At 35.6% G+C, this 22,991-nt stretch overlaps 1 protein-coding gene and 1 pseudogene across 3 annotated transcripts in view; both read left to right on the forward strand.

Moving 5' to 3' along the window:
* Window positions 1-22,991, forward strand: part of RFX7 (regulatory factor X7) — a 158,138-nt gene that overhangs the window by 31,896 nt on the left and 103,251 nt on the right. The gene's annotated exons all lie outside the window — the stretch shown is intronic.
* On the forward strand, window positions 19,509-21,577 carry LOC111553672 (annotated as a pseudogene).

The raw sequence follows: 22,991 nt of genomic DNA on the forward strand, positions 1-22,991 counted from the left end.
AGATCTGTAGTATCATACACTATCACAACCAACACATTGATACGGTCAAGACAGAACATTTTTGTCACTGCAAATATCCCTCATGGTATCCTTCTATACCCCTATCCACTTCTTAGCTTTCACCCTCAACTGTTGGCAATCACTAATCTCTTCCCCCATTTCTTTTTTTTTTTTTTATTATACTTAAAGTTCTAGGGTACATGTGCATAACGTGCAGGTTTGTTACATATGTATACTTGTGCCATGTTGGTGTGCTGCATCATCAACTCGTCAGCACCCATCAATTCATCATTTATATCAGGTATACCTCTTCCCCCATTTCTAAAGCTTTTGTCACTTCAAGAATGTTATGTAGATGGGATTGTAAGTAATCTTTTGGGATGGGCTTTTTTCACTCAGCCTAATTCACTGGGTATTCATCCAGATTGTTCTAGTTATCAATAATTTAATCCTCTTTATTACAGAATAGTACTTCGTGATATGGATATATCACAATTTTACCATTCTCTTATTGTAGGATATCTGGATTGATTTGAGTTTTTGGCCCTTGTGAGTAAAGCTGCTGTAGACATTTATGTACACATTTTTATGTGAACATAATCTGCATTTCTCTGGGATAAATGCTGCATTGCTCTGGGATAAACGGAGAAATGTACAAATGTACTGTACCAAGAAGTACAATTGCTTGGTCATATGGTAGTTGCATGTTTAATTTCTTAAAGGATAGCAAAACTTTTCTAGAATGGCTGTACCATCTTACATGCCCACAGATAATGTCTGAGTGATCCAGTTTTTCAATATCCTTGCCAGTATTTGGCATTGACACTCCCTAATAGCTGTTCTTATAAGTATATAGTGATATCTCGTTGTGGTTGTATTTGTATTTCCCTAATGGCTAATGATGTTAAATATCTTTTCATGTGTTGTTTACCATTTATACAAACATCTGTACTGTTTGTATATACTCTTTGGTGATATATTTTTTTCAGGTATTTTGCATACATTCTAATTTGATTGCTTTTTTTGCTGTTGAGTTTTGAGAGTATTTTTAACATGTTCTATTTTTAACATATACCTTTGTTGGATATACGTATGAAATGGTTTTTTTTATACTGAAGCTTATCTTTTTTAATTAACTTTTTAAAAAAATAAACTTTATTTCTTAGAGCAGTTTCAGATTCACACAAAAAAGAACCAGAAGATCCAAAATTTCCCATACATTCTCTGCCTTCACACATGCATAGCCTCCCCATTATCAACATACTGCATTAGAGTGGTACAGTTGTTAAAACTGGTTTACCTTCATTTACACAGTATTACCCACAGTCCATAATTTAGATTAAGCTTCACTCTGGGTGTTGTACCTTCTTTGGGTTTCGTCAGATATATAATGACACGTATCCACCATTAAAGTATCATAAAGAGTAGGTTTACTACCCTAAAAATCCTCTGTGCTCTGACTATATTTTCTTCCCTCCCCTCTAACCCTTAGCAACCAGTGATCTTTGTACTGTCTCCATAGTTTTGCTTTTTCCCTGCATGTGAGTAGTTGTAATCACACAGTATGTACTCTTTTTAGATTTGCTTCTTTCACTTAGTGTAATAGGCATTTCAGTTTCTTTGATGTCTTTTCATGGCTTGTATAGCTAATTTCTTTTTGGCACTGAATAATATTTCATTAATGGATATACCACTGTTTATCCATTCACCTACCAATGACATTTGTGTTGCTTCCAAATTTTGACTATTATGAATAAATTTACTAAAAATGTGTACCAATTTTCATATGAACGTATTTTTTTTTATCTCCTTTGAGTAAATTTCATGGAGTGCACTTGCTGGGTCATAGGGTAAGAATCCATTTAGTTTTGTAAGAAACTGCCAAATGTCTTCTATTTTGCATCCCCACCAGCAGTGAATGCAAGCTCTGGTTGATCCACATCCTTGTCAGGATTTGGTGGTGTCAGTGTTTTGGATTTTGGCCATTTTAATAGGTTTGTGTAGTATCTCATTGGTGTTTTAGTTTGCATTTCCCTGATGACACATGATATGGATCATCTTTTCACGTGCTTATTTGCCATCTGTACATCTTTGGTAAAGTATCTGTTCAGGTCTTTGTCCCATTTTTTAATGGGGTTGAATTATAGAATCTTTCTGTATTTTGGATAAGTCTTTTATCTAACCTGTCTTTTGTAAATATTTTTTTCTCTATCTGTACCTCATCTTTTTATTCTCTTGGCAGTGTTGTCTGCAAAACAGAAATTTTTAATTGTAATGAAGTCCAGCTCATCAATGCTTTCTTTTATGGATAGTGCATTTGGTGTTATGTCTAAAAAGTCACAAATGCAAGGTCATCTGGTTTTTCTTCTATGTTGTGTTCTAGGATAAAGTTTTGCATTTTACATGTAGGTCTGTAATCGATTTGAGTTAATTTTTGTGATGAGTGTATGGTATGTCTCTAGTGTTTTTGTTTGTTTTGTTTTTGCATGTAGATATTCAGTTCTAGCACTATTTGTTGAAAAGACTGTCTTTTCTTTGTTGTATTGCCTTTGCTCCTGTGTCAGAGATCAGTTGCTTATATTTCTATGACTCTTCTGAAGAGGACTGTAGAGGATTGATATACTTTCTTTTTTAAATGTTTGGTAGAACTTACCAGTGAACCCATCTGGACCTTTTCGCTTTTGGTTTGGAAAGATTATTAATTATTGATTCATTTTCTTTAACAGCTATAGCCATATTCACATTTTCTATTTCTTCTCTAATTTTGCAGATTGTGTCACCCAGGAACTGGTTCATTTAATGTATGTTATTACAGTTGTTGGCATAGAGTTGTTCATGTACTTCCTTTATTATCTTTTTAATGCCAGGGGATCTGTAGTGATGTCCCATCTTTGATTTTCAGCATTAGTAATTTGTGAATCTTTTTCTTTTTTAACCCTTCTTTTCCTAGTTTCCTACAATGGAAATTTAGGTTATTGATTTTAGGTCTTCTTTTCTAATATATATGTATTCAGTGCTATAAATTTCTTGCTAAGTACTGCTTTTGTTGTTTCTCACAAATTTTGACATGTTGTGTTTTCATTTGAATTAAAGTATTTTACAATTTCTCTCAGTTTCTGCTTTGACCTATGCGTTGTTTAGAAGTGCATTGTTTAATTTCCACATATTTTGGAATTTTTCAACTATCTGTGTTTATGATTTCTAGTTTAATTCCTCTGTGATCTGAGAGGAGATACTGTGTAATTTCTATTTTTAAAAAAATTTGTTAAGATGTGTTTTATGGCCCAGAATATGATCTGTCTTGGTGAATGTTCCATGTGAGCTTGAGAAGAATGTGCTGTTTTTGGATGAAATGCTCTATAAAAGTTCTTTATATCCTGTTGGTGGTGGTGTTGAGTTCAACTATGTGTTTCCTGATTTCGTGCCCATTGGAACTGATTTCATTTCAGATAGAGGGATGTTGAACTACAGAACTCTTCGAGTGTAGTAGTCTATTCTGTTTCTCTTTGCAGTTCTGTCAGTTTTTGCCTTACATACTTAGAAGTTATATTGTTAAGCTCATATATATTCAGGATTATTATGTATTCTTGGAGCCTTCACCTATTTATCACTATGTAATGCCCCTCTTGCTTTGAAGCCTGCCTTGTCTGAAATTAAAATGTTAACTCCTACTTTCTTTTGACTAGTGTTAGCATGACATATCTTTTTCCATCCATATACTTTTAATCTGTATGTATACTTATATTTAATAAAGTTGGTTTTTGTCGACAACATATAATTGGGTCTTATTTCTTGAACACTCTGACAGTCAGTGTCTTTCAATTGATGCATTTAGATCATTAACATTCAAAGTAATTATTGATGTATTTGGATTAGTATTTATCATATTTGTTATTTTCTATTTATCATCCTTGTTCTTTGTTCTTATTTTTGTCTTCCTCTCTTTTTTGTTTTGCCTTATGTGGTTTTGATTGAACATTTTATTTGATTCTATTTTATCTCTTTTATTGATACACTGGTTATATTTCTTTCTTCTGCATTTTTTAGTGTTTGCCCTAGAGTTTTCAGTACACATTTACAACTAATCCAGGTCCACTTTCAGATAACACTATACTGCTTCACAGATATTGTGAATACCTTATAATAGCAAAATAATCCTAATTCCTGCCTCTGGTTTCTTATATTACTACCGTCATTCATTTTGTTTATATAGAAGCATATGTGTCTGTATAAAAGCATACATAATTCAGTACATTGTTCCTGTGATTCTTTTGAAGAAATTATCTGTTGAATCAATTAAAAATAAGAAACATTTAAAACTTGATTTTACCTGCACTTTTTCCTTCTCTGATGCTTTTTCTTTATTTACACAGATTCGAGTTCTGACCTTTATTATTTTCCTTCTCTCTAAATAATTCTTTTTACAGTTCTTGCAAGCAAGTCTACTGACAACAAATTCCCTCGATTTTTGTTTTTGTGAGAAAGTATTTCTTCTTCACTTTTAAAATAAAATTTTGTAGGTGTTAATGTTCTAGGTTGGGTTTTTTGTTGTTTTTTTTTTTTTCTCTTGACACTTTGAGTGTTTCACTCCACTCTCCTTGCATGGTTTATGAGAATCAGATATAATTCTTATCTTTGCTCCTGTGTAGGTATAGTATGTTTTTCCTGTAGCCTCTTTGAAGATTTTTTCATTATCTTTGATTTTCTGTAGTTTTGAGAATTATATGCCTAAGTATATAGTTTTTTTGTTTGTTTTGTTTTGTTTTTGACATTTATGTTGGTTGATGTTCTCTGAGCTTCCTACATCTGTGGTTTGGTGTCTGACATTAGTTTGGGGAAATTCTTTTGTCATTATTGTTTCAGAAATGTCTTGTGTTACTCTTTTTCCTATCCTTCTGGAATTTCCATTACACTTATGTTATGCCTTTTGTAGTCGTCCCATAGTTCTTGGATACTCTGTTCTGGGTTTTGTTTTCTTTCATTTTTTCAGTCTTTTTTCTCCTTGCTTTTCAAATTTGGTGGTTTCTACTGAGTTAAACCTCAAGCTCAGATTCTAACCTCAGCTGTGTCCAGCCTACCATTAATTGCATCAAAATTATACCTCATTTCTGGTAGTGTTTCTAATCTCTAACATTTCTTTCTAGTTCTTATAATTTCTGTCTATTTATATTGTCCATCTGTTCTTACAGTCTATGTACTTTATCCAGTAGAACCATTAGCATCTTAATCATAAACATTTTAAATTCCTGGTTTGATAATTCCAACATCCCTGCCACATTGGACTATGTTTTTGCTGTTTGTTGTGCTCTTGAAACTGGATTTTGCCTTTTACTGCCTTACAACTTTTTCTTTATAACCAGGTAGGAGTTGCTGAATAAAAGGATCTGCTGTAAATAGGCCTTTAGTAATGTGGTAGTAAGGTATGGGAGGGGGAAGCATTCTATAATGTTATCTGGAGGTTTCATCCTTTCGGAAAGCCTGTACCTCTGCCTTGTAAACTTCACAAGTGCTTCTCAGTCTCTCCAGTGCCCCCTTACTGGAACAGGATGGCTAAACTAGTCTGGAGTTGGGTTTTGCCTTTTGCCCAGGTCAGTTATGCTCTGATAAAGCTCCAGCAGGATAGGCTCTGGTTGATTCAGTTTCTCCTGAGGGTAGCGTTATTAGGAACAGAATGCTTTGGCATATTTCACAATGGTTCCTTTTCTCCTTCCCTTGCCTAAGGCGTGAAAGTTATCTCCAATATTCAGAGGAGGTTTTTCTTACATATTCACTGGGAAAACCTGGTCAAGCTCTTGTAAAAGTGTGGAGATGCTTGAAGATTGGATTCCCCTGGAGTTTATCTCAGACTTGTTCACTCTGAGCCGCTTGTAATTCATCAGTTATAGTTTGTTTCCCTGCTTTGGTACAGATTCTCATGGAGGTTTGTGCTTGTGGGTTTCTGTTCAGGCAAGCTACAATTTTCTGCATTTTCCTATTGGTCTCTCCAATTTGGGGGACTGTGATATGACCCCTGACCTTACCACTGTGACAAATCCTAAGAAGAGTTGTTGATTTTTCAGTATTTTTCAGCTTTTTTTCTTGTAGAACTTAGTGTTGACTTATAGCTTCCTACATGCTAGACCAGAAACCAGAAGTCGTAGCTCTTTTTTAAAAAATTAATCTGCTTCACAGTCTTTGGTAGAGCACAAGTCCAGTTTCTCAGTTTTTCTTTCTATGGATAGTATGTTTGGTGCCAAGTCTAAGAACTTTGCTTCACCCTAGATCTGAAAGAGTTTATTGCTTTTTTTCTCAAATGTTTTGTATTTCTATGTTTTACAGTTAAGTCTGTGATCCATTTTGAGTTAATTTTTCTGTAAGGCATGAGGCTTAGCTTGATGTTGATTTTTTAAAAATTTGTTTTAATTAGAGTAAAATGCACCTAAGATAAAATTTACCACTTTAGTCATTTTTAAGAAATAGTTCAGTGGCATTAAGTACAGTCACATTGATTGTAGCCATCAACACTAGCCATGCATAGAACTCTTCATCTTTCAGAATTGAAATTCTGCACCCATTAAACAATACCACCTCATTTTCTTCTCCTTCTGGTCTCTGATACCTACAGTTCTACTTTCTGTCTTAGAATTTCACTACTCTAGGTACCTCATGAAAGTGAAATCTTACAGTATTTGTCTAGTTTGGGGTCTTTTTTAATTTTTAATTTGATATAGTTAATGGTACATGTATATATTTATGGGTAACACGAGATACTTTGATACAGGAATGCAAAGTGTAATAATCACATCAGAGTAAATGGGGTATCCATCACCTCATGCATTTATCCTTTATGTTATAAACAGCCCAGTCATCCTTTAGTTATTTTTAAATGTACAATTATTTTTTACTGTAATCACCCTGTTGTGCTAGCAAATGCTAGGTCTTATTCATTTTTTTTTTGTAACTATTAACCATCCCCACTTCCCCACACACCCCCACTCCCACCCTTCAAGCCTCCGGTAGCCATCCTTCTCTCTCTCTCACTTTCTCCCCATTAATTCAGTTGTTTTAATTTTTACCTTCCACAAGTAAGTGAGATTGTGTACTATGTTTTTTTCTGTACATGGCTTGTTTCACTTAAAATAATAACCTCTAGTTCCATCTATGTTTTTGCAGTGACAGGATCTCATTCTTTTTTATGACTGAATAGTACTCCATTGTATATATGTACCACATTATCCATTCATCTGTTGATGGACACTTAAGGTTGCTTCTATATCTTGACCATTGTTAATAGTGCTGCAGTAAACATGGGAGTGCAGATATCTCTTTGACATACTGATTTCCTTTCTTTGGGCTGCATACCTAGCAGTGGGATTGCTGGATCATATAGAATCTCTATTTTTAGTTTTTTGAGGAGCCTGCAAACTATTCTCCATCGTGATTGTGCACCAGCCACTGTGTGCCACTAACAGTGTGTGTGGGTTCTCTTTTCTCCCCATCCTTGCCAGCATTTGTTATTGAGTAGAGTTTTTCTGTGACTGGCTTATTTTACTTAGCATAATGTCTTCAAGGTTCATTTATATTGTAGCATGCATCACAATGTTTTTCTTTTTTATGTCTGTTGAATAATATTCTATTGTATGTATCATATTTTTTTGTCCATTTATCCATCAGTAGACACATGGATTGCTTCTACCTTTTAGTTATTGTGAATAGTGCTGCTCTGAACATTAGTGTATAAATGTCTGTTCTAGTCTGTACATTTATTCTTTTTGATATATACTCAGAAGTGGAACTGCTGGATCATATGGTAATTTTAACATTTTGATGAACCACCATACTGTTTTCCATAATAGCCGCACCATTTTCCATCCCCACCAGTAGTACACAAGGATTCCACTTTCTTCACATCTTCACTAACACTTGTTAATTTTCTGGGTTTTTGTATGTTTTTTCTTTTTAATAGTAGCTATCCTAATGGATGTGGGGTGGTATCTCTTTTTTTTAACCTATGAGTGTCTGATTGCTTTAGCATCATTTGTTAGAAAAGCTGTCTTTCCTCCGTTTAATAACTTTCATTTTTGTCAAAACTCACTTGAGCATATTTGAGTGAGTTTATTTCCAGGTTCTTAGTAATGCTACACTAATGTATGCTTCTGTCCCTCTGCTGATAGCAGGGTAATGACAAGCTTCATAAAATGAATTGGGAAGTTTTCTCTCATCTTCTGTTTTCTGTAAAGGAATGTGTAGAATTGGTGTTAGTTCTTAAATGTTTAGTAGAAATCTCTAGTGAACGAAACATCTGGGCATTTACATTGAATTTTAAAGTTTTGTTAGTCAAACTTGTGTCAACATAATGAGAGTTGAAAGGGTAAAATCACTCTGGGAGGAGAAGTGAGAGAAGATAGTTGCAATATAACTGAAAGAAGATCAGTATTTGAGATAAAGACATTTTACAGATTTCTAAGAGAGAAACAAAATTTGGGCAAAAAGCATAATCAGGCATTTCATAGAAAGGAAATATGTTCAAAAACCTACAGAAACTTGTTCAGACTTGTTAGTTCTCAGGGAAAGGCAAATTAGGACAGCCTTTTCCTACCCAATGGAATTGGCAAAACTTGAGTTTTCTGCTACTGGCAATTACAGCTATCTGCTCTGAAGACTGAAGTGTTACTCACAACTTCATTTTTTGTTCTCTCTCCTTTGGTGATGTAGAAAGAACATTTAATTCAGACTAGGGAGTTGGAGAAATTAGACAGTATTTGTTGGAGTGTGTGCTTTGTCTTAAATTTTTGAAACAGTCTCCACAAGTCATAGAAAACTCTTCCTTCTTAGGGGAAAATACTCATCTTTTGCCTTTATTGTCTTAGTAGACGCCTTTATAAGTATTCAGGTGCCTTTTGATTCTAGACAATATGATCGTTTTAGATGTTTCTATGTTTACTGCTTATTCTCGTTGGTCAGTTACTTCTTTAAACTTTGTGCTTTGAGGTTCACAGATTTTTAAGCATGCCTAGTTTGAACTGTAGCAGGTTTAAAGTAAGGTGAGTGTTTAACCCTCACTCCAATTTGATTTCATTAAGTTCATTTTGTGGTCTGAAGAGCATAAGACTAAAATAAGATTATTTGGGGTAAGATTTTAATTATATTCATATTATATTCCATTGCCATTATTACTTGAATGTAGGTGTGGGTAGATAGTATAGCTCCATAGATCATTGCCTTTTGGTTTTGATCAAATCGAAAAGGTGTTCCTGATCATTTAGTTATTATAGTTTACATTAGAATATTGTTAGGATCTAGACCCTCAAAGCTTTAGCCTACAATACTCTCATATTGCTTACAAATATTCTGGCACTGATTTTCCCTGGGTTTGTAGGAATAGCCTTACCTGTGCTTTTACATCAGCATTCCCCAACGTGGTCTAGTAGTTTCTCAAGATGATCCATGAAAATAAAGTGTTTTTTTCATTAGTTTGGGAAATGGTGTATAGGATAGCTCTCCAACCCACTCTCAAATGGATACAACATATGTGAGCATATTCAGGTTCATGATCAGGCCAGGCTTGGTGGCTCATGCTCGTAATCTCAACACTTTGGGAGGCCAAGGTGGGCAGATCACTTGAGGCCAGGAGTTTGAGACCAGCCTGGCCAACATGGTGAAACCCCGTCTCTACTAAAAATACAAAATTAGCCAAGTGTAGTGGTACACACCTGTAATCCCAGCTACTCGGAGGCCGAGGCAGGAGAATCACTTGAACCCGGGAGGTGGAAGTTACAATGAGCCAAGATTGGGCCACTGCACTCCAGCCTGGGGCAACAGAGTGAGACTCCATCTCAAAAAAAAAAAAAAAGGTTTTGTTACAGGAAAGTGGTCCCAATCAGAATCCAAGAGAGGGTTCTTGGATTTAATGCAAGAAGTAATTCAGGGCAGGACCATAGAGTAAAGTGAAAGCAACTTTATTAAGAAAGTAAAGGAATGAAATAACAGCTCCTCTATAGACAGAGAAACCCTGAGGGCTGCTGGTTGCCCATATTTGTGGTTATTTCTTGATGATAGGCTAAATAAGGAGTGGATTATTCATGCTCCCCTTTTTAGACCATGTAGGGTAACTTCCTGATGTTGCTATGGCATTTGTAAACTGTCATGGTGTGGGTGGGAGTGTGGCAGTGAGGACGACCAGAGGTCACTCTCGTGGCCATTTTGGTTTTGGTGGGTTTTGGCCGGCTTCTTTTCTGCAAACTGTTTTATCAGCAAGGTCTTCATGACCTGTATCCTGTGCTGACTTCCCATCTCATCCTGTGACTTAGAATGCCTTAACGTCTGGGAATGCAGCCCAGTAGGTTTCAGCCTCATTTTACCCAGCTTCTATTTAAGATGGAGTTTCTCTGGTTTACACGTCTCTGAGAGTTTCATGATCAGTCTTGTATTATCAGGATAGGGGAACTTAATCCTTAAATTAAAATCCAGTTTTAAACAATATTGAAATCCTGGCTTATTTTATTTAACCCAGCAATTCCGAAATTTACCTGAACTTTAGCCACTTTCTCTGTGGGTTACCTATGTATATTAGGAGGAACAGTCTTCACAAAGTGTGCTTCTAGAATACTGGCGATATGTCACTAATCTGTACTAACTTTGCAGTTTTCTATTTGTTCCAGGTTGTCATATGGTTGGCTTCTGACATTTTCAGATACCTTTTATACTTGACAACTGACTCCTGCCTGTGTTATATTATAATCCCTTACTGACTATAATACATAAATGCCTTATTGTCTGTGCCTGTGGTTCTTGGTTTTAAGTGAAGAACAGTAAGATCTTAGATTAGTCACTTTTTTTTGGTGGGAGGGGCAGATATTGAGATACTGATCACTTTGCTGTCCTAGTAAAATCTAGAAAGGAATTAATCTGCATGTATCATGATTGAGGGCAGTCTACCCAAGAGATTGGCAGTTTTATATACATTTTAGATGTAAGCCCTGCAAGAATAATAGGTGACCTCTTTTGTCTCTGTATGCTCAACTCTGAGACAGTCATTAAACTTTCTTTTTCTTTTTTAGAGAGGTCTTGCTCTGTCACCCAGGCTGGAGTGCAGTGCCACAGTCATAGCTCACTGCAGCCTCAGATTCCTTAACTCAAGCCATCCTCCTGTCTCAGCATCCCACATAGCTGGATCTATAAGCACACATCACCACACATGGCTTGTTTATTTTATTTTATTTATTTTATTTTATTTTATTTTATCTTATTTTTTGTAGAAGGCAGGGTCTTGCTCTGTTGTCCAAGTTGGTCTCAAACTCCTGGCTTCAAGTAATCCTCCTGCCTTAGCCTCCCAAAGTGTTGGGATTACAGGTGTGAGCTATAGCTGCTGGCCCAAACTTTTAAATATAGCCCATAAGACATGCTGTGCCATAGACACACACTGGCCAGTACAGTAGCCACTAGTTACATGTGGCTGTTGAATATTTGAAATGTGGCTAAATCAAATTGAGATGTGTTATAAGTATAAAATACACATTGGATTTCAAAGAGTTAGTATGAAAAAGATCTAAAGTATCTCAATATTTATATTATATTAATATTAATATTTTGACATTAAAATATTTTTACTAAATGTAGTATCTGTTTTTTACTTCTTAATGTACTAGGTAATTTAAGATTTCTATGGTTTGGATTATATTTCTATTGGATAGTGAGACTGTAGGCACTTTTCCCATAAACTGATAAGTTTCAGAGACTACGCCTGATTATCCAGGTTTTTATAAAGCTTTCTGGTGTAGGGAAAAATTGTGTTACTTAGTAGTTTTTCTGTGTGGGTGTGTTTTTTAAACTTCTGGCCAAAAAACAAATGATTTCTTATCCATACATCGCTTTGAAGTAGCCCGAAAAGAGATTACTACCAGACATTCCTACATAGAATTATGCTTTAGGCACACGGAGAAAAATGAAAACTCTAGACATTTCTAACTACATCCTTAATAAATTATTTTACCTATTTCCACTAATAACTCTTCTATCTTTAAAAATATATCAGTTTTGATATCTTCCTCTCTAGAGAATCATTTGAACATTGAGGAGATTAATTCATAATTTTTTTATCTCCTTAGATAGCCTTCTCCTTTATAGATTGAAATGCTTTTAGGTTAGATTTTCTTTCCTTTGGTTCTCTTACTGCCTTGTAGAAGAGAATTTTAATATTAACTATCAAATTAGTTTTCGTATTTTTTTGCCTTTAGTTATAAGAAAAGTTCTGTGATTCTTGGGTTTAAGTGGAGGACTACAGGACATTGAACTTGGCGACTTTATTTTTTGGATCATATTCATGTCAATAAAGATATTGAACGCTTTACTGCCCTAATAAGCTCTTAACTCTAGAAAAGAGTAATAAGTCATGTCTTACAAGTATACCTGTAGGCCATTTTAGCTACAATTTTAAGAAATGTTCTCATATTGATTTATATGAGACATTGGTGTAGTCCCTAATCTTCCCATTAAGCACCGTTACCTGTATATGCCATGTTAATGGAATTCTCATTTTAACTTCAGCTCTCTAAACCATTTCCTTTTTGGTTTTCTTTTTTATAATCTCAGTTAAGCACCTAATACCATGGTCTGGTTTAATGCTTTTCAGTTAAAAAAAAAAAAAAAAAAAGACTTGTACGTACGTAGCATGTCACCTATTGGTGACACCTGAAGTACATTAAAAAAAGTGAAGTCGGCCGGGCGCGGTGGCTCAAGCCTGTAATCCCAGCACTTTGGGAGGCCGAGACGGGCGGATCACGAGGTCAGCAGATCCAGACCATCCTGGCTAACATGGTGAAACCCCGTCTCTACCAAAAAATACAAAAAACTAGCCGGGCGAGGTGGCGGGCGCCTGTAGTCCCAGCTACTCGGGAGGCTGAGGCAGGAGAATGGCGTGAACCCGGGAGGCGGAGCTTGCAGTGAGCTGAGATCTGGCCACTGCACTCCAGCCTGGGCGACAGAGCGAGACTCCGCCTCAAAAAAAAAAAAAAAGTGAAGTCACATTTATCCCCTTATTTTTCTCAATTTAAAGATGTGCCTTATCTCTGACACAACGTTTTCTTTTTTTATTTTTTGAGACGGAGTCTCGCTCTTTTGCCAGGTTGGAGTGCAGTGTTGTGATCTCGGCTCACTGCAACCTCTGACTCCCTGATTCAAGCAATTCTCCTTCCTCAGCCTCCCAAGTAGCTGGGATTACAGGCATGCGCCACCACGCCCAGCTAATTTTTGTATTTTTAGTAGAGATGGGGTTTCACCATGTTGCCCAGGATGGTCTCAATCTTCTGACCTCATGATCTGCCCACCTCGGCCTCCCAAAGTGCTGGGATTACAGCACTTTTATGACTTTCTTAATGTAACGTTAGATACTAAGCCACATGGATGTGTAACTTCCTCTGAAACTATGCAGTAGGGGAAGAAGAGTTGTTTTCCCCACTGCGCAATCCAGTGATGTTATCATGCCGTGTTTTGACTTCTTTTTAAATGTTTATGTGTTATAAAAACTTAATAACAAAAAGTTGAAAAAGCTTTTTAAACGTTTGAAAAGAAAGTAATAGCTTAAAATCTCATCTCCCAGGGAGAACAGTCATCCTTACAGATGGGTCACTGTGCATGCAGCTATCTCATGTTCTCATTTCCTTATTTTTATGGAGATTGTTTCCTGTTCTGTAGACTAGGTAAATTTGCCTGTATTTGGAACCTGCACCTACCTCTGAAGGTTTAGCACTAGAGGGCATTGACCTTTAATTCAGCGTATTTACTGACAATATATAATGTTTCTATGACAAAGGGAGTTCCAAAATGGTAAGACTGGGGCACAAAATGTTTTTCTTGATTAAAATCCCAGTGTAAAATAGAGGCATTATTATCAGACATAATCATAGCATTTTTAACTGAATAATGGAGCCAAATTAAAATCAATATGTGACCTTGAAGAAGTCATTTTTTTATCCTAATTTATAAATGAAAGGGTTAGACTAGATTGAGTTTTATGTAGCATTCATTAAGAACCTATTGCATGCTTCTTATTACAGTATGACTTTTTATATAAATGTTGAATCTTTATTTAAAAAGTCTCCGGAGGAGATATAGTATGGCTCAGGGGAAAAATAATTCATCTACGTTAAGGGCACATAGCTTGTAGTTGCAGAATAGGAATTCTTCCTGTCAAGACCATGTTTTTGGTTCCTGCTATATTTACCATGGTGTTTCTTACTAGATAAATTTATTTGAAGATCTGTTTAACTTTATATGTGCAAATGCTTTCCTATTATTTGACGTATTTGAGTCCTGTTGACTCTTTGAGCTTTTAATATTAATATCAACCTGAAAATGCTTGCATTGAAGAAAACTGGGAAAGCACATAGATTGAGACTAAAGAGAGCAGCACAATTTGTTCAGTACTCTGCCTCCCCAAAATATGTATTTTTACAATCCTGTTAGAGCAAATTAGCGTTTTTTAAATACTACAATGGTAAAATTCAGTATTTGGAGCAACCAGCAATCACATAAGGAAAGATACCAATACGTGGAAGGACAGCAAAAAAGGAAAATAACTCATTAGAAAGCAAAAATGAGTCATTATTTTCTACGCTTTCAAATCATAATCTTTCAGTATCACTCAGTGGTAGCGTAAGTAAATACTGATTAACAGTGACTCAGTAGACTGGTTATAGTGACTGAATCTTTGATTTACAGCCTTCTCTTGTATATTTTAAGTTTTTCACAGTTTAAATCAACATCAGAAGGTTTTTAGATCTCAGACTCTAGTCTATTAGCTGTAGGTCCTACTTGGTTTATTTGCTTTCCTTTTAAAAAGATCTGCTAAGTCCTTCCCCTCTTTTAACTTTTTTTTTCTTTGTCAGAGATGGGGTCTTCCTGTGTTGACCAGGTGGTCTTGAACTCCTGGCCTCAAGTGATGCTCCCATCTTGACCTCCCAAAGTGCTGGGTTATAGGCATAAGCCACCACACCCAGCCCCCTCTTTTAACTTTCCATTGTAATATGTTTTGAATGTATACAAAAGGAGAGAAAAGACATTGAACTCTCAGGTCTTTGTTATTCAACTTTAATAATTAGTTTCATAATCTTATTTGTCTGCAACTCTTCATTGGTTATTTTGAAGAGAATCCCAGACATCATATCACATTTACAGTTTGTTTGAATCAGTGTCCTTATAGCTACTAGTGGATATCTCTTAAACTCTAGATCCCTTTAAAAAATTCTTGAAGTTTTTATTTGTTGAAGAAATTGGATCCTTTGTCCTATGGAGTTTCCCACAGTCTGGATTTGCTGATTTTATCTTCATGGTGCTATGTAGGATATTCCTCTTCCCCCTTATTACTATAAATTGGTAGTTAAGTAGAGATATGTTTCACTATTTCAGCAAGAATACTTTGTAGGTGGTGGTGTGTACTTACACTGGGAGGCTAAGCCCCTTTTTCTCTAATGGAACATACTTCCTTGACTATAATGAACTAGATATAATGTTGCTCTAGGGAGAGATGTTTTTCTTTTGAGGGCGTCTGAGGCAAAAGTCATTCCAGGTCTCATTCTTCTGTTTCTTTTTTATACTCCCTCCACTACGGCACTCTGCCTTTGAACTTCAGGTTAGGGATTGTTGGGAAGAGACTATTACTCACCTGTTGTATTCTCCTAATTATTTAGTTAAGAATATAGAAACCAAATGACTATTCTGAATAGTAGCAAATACAGTATATCTAAAAATGTTTTCCCGTCTCTTTAGGTTTCCTGTGGTACATGTAGGCACTGTCCCTACGGGAAAGGTTCAGCTAGCATTGCTGTATCAAGTTCTGAATATATCATTGCCCTTTTGTACCTAAGCTTTCTTGAACATTCTGCAAAGACTTAATAAGTGATATTTATAACACCACAATTTTCTGGATTTTGAACTAATTCAGCACTAGGAAGGCCATATTCTCATCCTGGGGGAGAGAAAGCAGAGTCAGTGCCCAGATGCACTTAAGTGATATATTTACCTCTAGCATTCCAGAATCCTAGAAAGCCCATCTTCCTGCAATCTACCCCTTGAATCTGTTTTAATACCCTTTTGACTTGTATGGTTCTAACATATAGTTTATATCAATGACCATGATCCAAATACTTTTTTCCACATTCCTATCCCTGCCTTGCTTCCCTTTCTCTCCCTTCTCTTTCTTCCATCCTTCCTTTTATTGATCACATGTTTATAATTGCCTAATATGTACCAGGCAAAGTGCTAGACTTAGGAAGCAGGTTAACAAGACATAGGCCTTGTGTGCAAGGGAAGGGATGGCCCACTGGGACATTTCATTATCTATCTGAAAAAAAAAGATCACATCACACATAGAATCCAGAAAAACTGAGCCCCCAAATGTGAAAAGCAGAAGTTTAGAAGAAAATAGAATAACATTGTGAGCTCACTATAAGGAAGATTTTTTAAAACACATCAAAAGCACTTTTCATAAAGAAAAATATTTGACTAAATTAACATAAAAACTTTCCTTGGACAATGAACACTTAAAAAAAAGCAACATGCTGCTGATGGCGAGAAGTTATTTGTAACTCAAGTAATTGACAAAAGATTAGTATCTAAAGTATAAAAAGAGCTCCTGTTAGTAAATAAAATAATAAAAACAACCACATAGAAAAAGGGGTAAAGGCTATGAGTAGGCAGTTCACAGAAGAAAACTTAGTGGTCAGTAAATACATTAAGGTGTTCAACATCACTGATAAAGAAATGCGTTTTAAAACAAAATATTTCGTACCCATCTGATTGGCAGAAGTCTGTCATTACCAATTTTGGAGAGGATACAGAGAAATCAGTCTTATATACAGCTGATGGAATAGAGATCGGCCAAAATTACCTTGAAACGCAATTTGGCAATAATCAGAAAGTTAAAGATAAACATACTCTAGTGTGTGTGTGTATATTTGTGTATGTGTCCAAGAAAAAGTCCTGCAATAAGAATAACAAGATCTCCATACCAAATATTTGTTACAGTGTTGTATGTTACAGTACAGAGCTGGAAATACCATAAGAGCCCATTATTAAAGAATAAATAAAGCAGTATGTTCAAACAGTGGAATACTGTGTATATTAGTTTGCTAGGGCAGCCATAACAAAGTACCACAGACTTGATGGCTTAAGTAATAAAAATTTATTTTTTACCAGTTCTGGTAGCTTGAGGTCCAAGATCAAGGTACCAGCATGGTTGATTCCTTCTGAGTGCTGTATCCATTCCATCAGATACAGCCCTCGGGGGTTAGGGCTTCAACATACAAATTTGGGGAGGGGTCTGGACACACAATTTAATCCACACTTCTATGTAACAGTTAAAATGGATAAACTAGAAGGTACCAAAATAGATAAACTTCTAATGCCTATTAAGTAAATTTATTTTTTTAAAAAAAGAATGATACATGCAGCAGAACTTAATGCCTGTGAAGTAAACAAAACTATTATATTGTTTATGGAGATAGTCAACATTTGTGGTAAATGTATATACATTCATGGGAATAATAACTTCTGGATAGTGGTCACCACTGAGAAAGGAATAGTGGAATGAGATAGGAAAAGATCCCATGGGGACTTTGTCTGTAAAATTTTCTTCCTTAAGGAAAAAGTTCAGGTTTGTTCAAACTGGCTAGCAGGTACATGGGTGTTATATTATTCTTTATAACTTTCCTATATGTTTGGAACCTGATAATATTTTTTAAAAAGCAAAGAAAATATTATATCAATGAATGAAATAATGTTATTAATAGAAGTTGAATATTCATTTGAGTAATATCTAGTAATCAAATATCAGGCACAAGTTACCTCATGATAAAGTTCATTCTTCTGGTTGAAATTAATTTTTATGTTTAGAACAACAATAAAATCAGTAAATTTTTATAGCATCCTGTGTCAAAAGCAAGAAGTTTACTTTCCATACATAAAAACGTGTGAGCTTTTGAAATGACTCAGTTGTAAAGCATTGAGTTGCGTATATTAGGGAACTTCTTATAATGTAACACAATACACAGGATATGACATTTTGTTCTAGAGCAGTGGCTCTCAACTAGGAACATGTGGAAATAATGCCAGGCAATTTTGCTTGTCAAAATGTCTAGGAAACACTCCTGGTATTTAGTGAACACCATCATATGATTCCAAACATCTTATAATGCATTCGATAAACCCATAAAGTAAAGCAGGGTGCCATCCTGAATGTCAGTACCTGGTTGAGAAACCCTGGTCTTTGGTTAATTTCCTTTCATGAAAACTAGAGCAGGCAAGCACTGTGAACAATGACTATTTCAAAGGCAACTTGGATTACAGAGAGAAACAGAACTGATACTTCGAAATCTGTTGATTAGGCACTGGTAGTATCTAAAGGAAGGTTTTTCTTAATTTTATGATCCTAATTATTTTTTATTAGGTAAAATTAATAACATAAAAATTAACCATGTAAACTGTACAATTCAGTAGCATTTAGTAACTTTACAGTGTTACGTAGCCATCACCTCTATCTAGTTCCAGAACATTTTTCATCATTTAAAAGGAATATGCAACCCCAACCAACCACTCGTCTGCTTTCTATCTCTCTGGATATAGATATTCTGGAGATTTTGTATGTAGGGAATCATATAATATGTGACCTTTTATGTCTGCCTTCTTTCACTTAGCATAAAGTTTTCAAGGTTTATCCGTATTGTAGCATGTGCCGGTACTTCATTCCTTTTTATGGTTGAATAGTATTTCATTTTAATAATATGTCACATTTTGTTTATCCGTTCATCCATCAGTGGTCATTTGGGTTGTTTCCTCCATTTGACTTTTGTGAATAGTGCTACTATGAACATTCGGCACATTTGTGTAGAGGTTTTTGTTTGCATTCCTATTTTTATTTCTTTGGGTAGAATTGTTAGAACAAGTGGTAATTCTGTGTTTTAGCTTTCTGAAGACATATCAGGTTTTTCAAAAGCAGCCACACTATCGTTCATTACCACAAGCAATGTACAAGGATTCCAATTTCTCCCCATCCTTACCAAAAGAATCCATTATTTTTAAGAAAACAAAGTAAATGAATTTAAATGTCTGCATGGTGTGATTCCAAGTGTTTTTTATTTCCTTTTTTTCTGGCTACACCTTTTTAGAATAAGCCACCATTATGACTATTATTATTTTAAAAAAACATATAAAATTTTGTTTTATAGCATATGAGCAAACAAAAGTAAAAGTAAATACTTTTCATTTAATATAAGCAAGTATAAGGTAAAAATAAGATTTGCTGTGATGGACTGTGAGCCAAGTCACAACCTGCAAAAGGGATCTGAAGTCAATGTGTTTTTAACAGAATTAATTATTTTATAGGAGTAGAAGCTAAGAGTTTGATTTGTCCTGGCAAGGATAGAATGTAAGAGCTTCTTCTAGTTGTACGCCTCTATATCAGATTGTCTTTGGGTTAAATCTAGTATCTGGTATTCACAGATACCTCTGTTTCTACAACACAAGAAATTTGAATCATGTATATAGGACTTGTGAGTTACTCTGACTTCAGACTTGAGGACTCCAAATAAGTGTAAACATTGCATTGAACTTTTGGATAGAGGCTAAACTTGGTGTTGGAAGGGATAAGTGAGAGTCTCCTAGAATATTTTCTGCAGTAAAAAATAGTTCATCAACAATTTGTTGAAACTGGGGAACAGATTCTGAAATGTTTCTAGCAAACAAGTTATCTAAATGTTTTTTCTTTCTGTCATACTGTTGTTTACACTGTATTATATATTGTATATGTTTGGTCCATGACTGCTAATTTATTTATTGTATCATGTTTATGTTTGAATAAAGGGAAATATTACATGGTATTTTTGTAATGTATTTCTTTGTGAGAAAGTAGGATTAGAATAATTTTTAATTTTTAAACACGTGCTTCCTAAAATTTATTATTTCTTTTGTATAGCCCCCAGATAAGAAAGCTTTATCCAGCTTCACCCTATAGTTTGATTTACAGAAAACATAATACGCTTTCTCAAGCTATATCTCTGTTGCTTAAATTTTTATCTGCTTTATTGCTGGTGTTTTCCCCCTCTTCCCTACTACTTTATATCAATAACATTCTGGTAATATGACTTGAGATGTAAATCTTGAAAGATTTAGAAGATAAGTAGTTACCATGTTCCATAAATGTAATAGTTATGATACCACAGCACAATTATGGTACTGATATTTTGTTTTTTAAAGTCTAATACCAAAATACCAGACTGATACTATTTAATTAAAATTTTTGTAGAAGTTAAAAATCAGCAAAACTGGAAGTTCAATGACTGTTTTATCAATTATCAACAATCATCCATTTAAAAAATTAGAAAAATATTAATGTTGAGCATACATTGTCATTTTAACAAAAGTTGTTTGCAGATAAAATTAGTAATATCGTTTTATTCAAACGTAAAAAATGGCCTCAGAGGCTGCCCATCTGCTGGTCCCCACACCACACGTGCCTTCCCTGCCTGGGTCTTGTTGCTGTCGTCGCCACCACTGCACCATGGCTGTCATCACCAGCCAGTTAATGCACTCAGGGTTTTCCTTGTCCACATCCTTGGGCGAGAAAAATCATCATCAAGCACATGATGGTCATCAGCATCACATAGTTTGCTGCAGTGACCAGCCACACAGTAGTGTTCCTTGACCAGACAGAGGACATCTTGGCAAAATATAAAGAGGGAATTGAGAAAAGCCTTAGGAAAGCGACAAAGAAGTTGTTTGTAGAAAACCCTAAGGCTGGTGATGAATTTGTGGAGAGAACCCTAAGCAGCATATCAACCAGCACAGATGCAACATCCATAGTCCACAGTACAGACCTGGTGGTAGAGGCCGTTGTAGAAAATCTAAAGGTGAAAATCAAGCTCTCCTAGAGGTTGGACAAGTTTGTTGCTGAACATACAACTTTGCCAGCAACACTTCCTCTTTGCAAATTACAAGCATAGCCAATGCTACCACCAAACAAGACCAATTTGCTGACCTCCATTTACTCAACCCAGTGCCCCTGATGAAACTTGCAGAGGTCTTTAAAACACCAGTGACCACCCAAAAGACATTTGAATCTTTGGTAAACTTGAGCAAAACCTTGGGAAAGCATCCTGTTTCTTGCAAGGACACTCCTGGGTTTATCGTCAGCCGTCTCAGGATTCAACACCTCATGAAAGCAGTCAAGCTGCATGAATGACTTGACATATCCAAGGAAAACACTGACACTGCTATGAAGTTAGGAGCCAGGTACCCCAGGGGCTCATTTGAGCTTCTAGATTACATTGGACTGGATTCTGTAAAGTTCATCATGGATGGATGGCATGAAATAGATATGAAGAACCCCATATTTCAGCCCAGACCATCCTTGAAAAAGCTGATGGCAGAGAAGAAGCTTGGCAAGAAGTCTGGAGAAGGATTTTACAAATACATAAGATGCTCAGCTTCTCTGGCCCTGAGAAGAACCCTTGTAAGCGCTTACCAGCCAGTACCCAAAGTGCCTATGAGAATACTCTTTGGTCAGACATTCCCTCACACAGCACAATCTATTCAATATGCATTTTGATTGTAATCTATCTGAAGTTATTTTTACAGTAGTTACAGTAGTACAGATTCCACCATTAAGAACTAATTCCCATGTTTAGTCTGTTTATTTCTGTGTACTTTCTGAAAAGCTTTATACTGTTGGTGCCTTGGAACAAATGCTGTCATTTTTGTAAAGAATTGCCTGAATTCATTCTCTCATAAGGGGAAGATACTTGCTCTGAGAGTGAGAGTGAGAGTATATTGTGTTCATTGTTGCCGCGTGGCAGTCACAAGCCATTGGGACAGACAGGGTGTGTCTGTGGAGTGCTGCAGCAAGCAGCACCTGAATCTTGCCTTTATGAGAACATTTTGCCCCTTGCAGCTTTGAGCCTTACCCTACCTTCTGGGCACAACATAAGATGTTATGTCTGCATTCAGCTCATCATCAAGATGCTGCTGCATTGGTGGACTTATCTCCATGTGCTTGGTTTGCAGTAAAAGGTTGGCTCTCCTGGTCATTCAGTTCCACAGATCGTAATAATTACTATCTGTCAGTTCTGGGTTTTCTTTTCCCCACAAGAAATCAGTGTTGCAAAATTGCCTATAAATGGACTCTAATAAAATACAGTCGTTTAGTCTGTCAAAATTTGAGTTGAAATAAACATGTATAAAATAAAATTGTTTAAGAAACCCCAAAATAATAAATGAACATTTAAATTATGAAATACTTAAAAGTCAAATATTATCTACTTTTATTAAGTGCAGGCTCAGATGTGTATTGGTGGTTTATTATTGAGTGATACGTGTATTTTTGTGCATATTTTTCCAGCTGCTGAAAATGCTTTCTTAACTAGTTGGAGTAATGGTAAAAAGAGAGATAATTGCAAATATATTCTTCTAACTCCTTTGTCCACAGGTAATTCCATTTCTTTTTTGATAACTTTGATGTTTTGTTATTTGAAATTTTATTTACTTGAATTTTCATATATTTAACTTTTAATCAAAGTTTTAGGAACTTATAATTTATTGACTTCAAAAGATATTACAAAACCTGCCAAGAAAAACCACAGTTACCCAAACCACTAACTCATTGCCTGTCAGAAAGAACCAGGTCCTTTCTCTTCTTTTACATCCCTACCTCTGTCCAGTGACAAACATTGGCCAGAGAGGAAGGGAGCCCTACTGATGGTGAAAAGTCCAGCTTCCTGGGTTATTACAGAGAGTAGAGAGTGATTTCAAAGAGCAAAGAGAAAATAGCCAGCCTAAATAGATTTAATTTCTAAGATATCTCTTTTTAACTTTATGAATATACTTTAAAAATAGAGATATAGACCAATGGAATAGAACAGAGTCCTCAGAAATAATACCACACATCTACAGCCATCTGATCTTTGACAAACCTGAGAGAAACAAGAAATGGGGAAAGGATTCCCTATTTAATAAATGGTGCTGGG

Source organism: Piliocolobus tephrosceles, chromosome 6 (genome assembly GCF_002776525.5).
Source record: "Piliocolobus tephrosceles isolate RC106 chromosome 6, ASM277652v3, whole genome shotgun sequence".
Lineage (NCBI taxonomy): Eukaryota > Metazoa > Chordata > Mammalia > Primates > Cercopithecidae > Piliocolobus > Piliocolobus tephrosceles.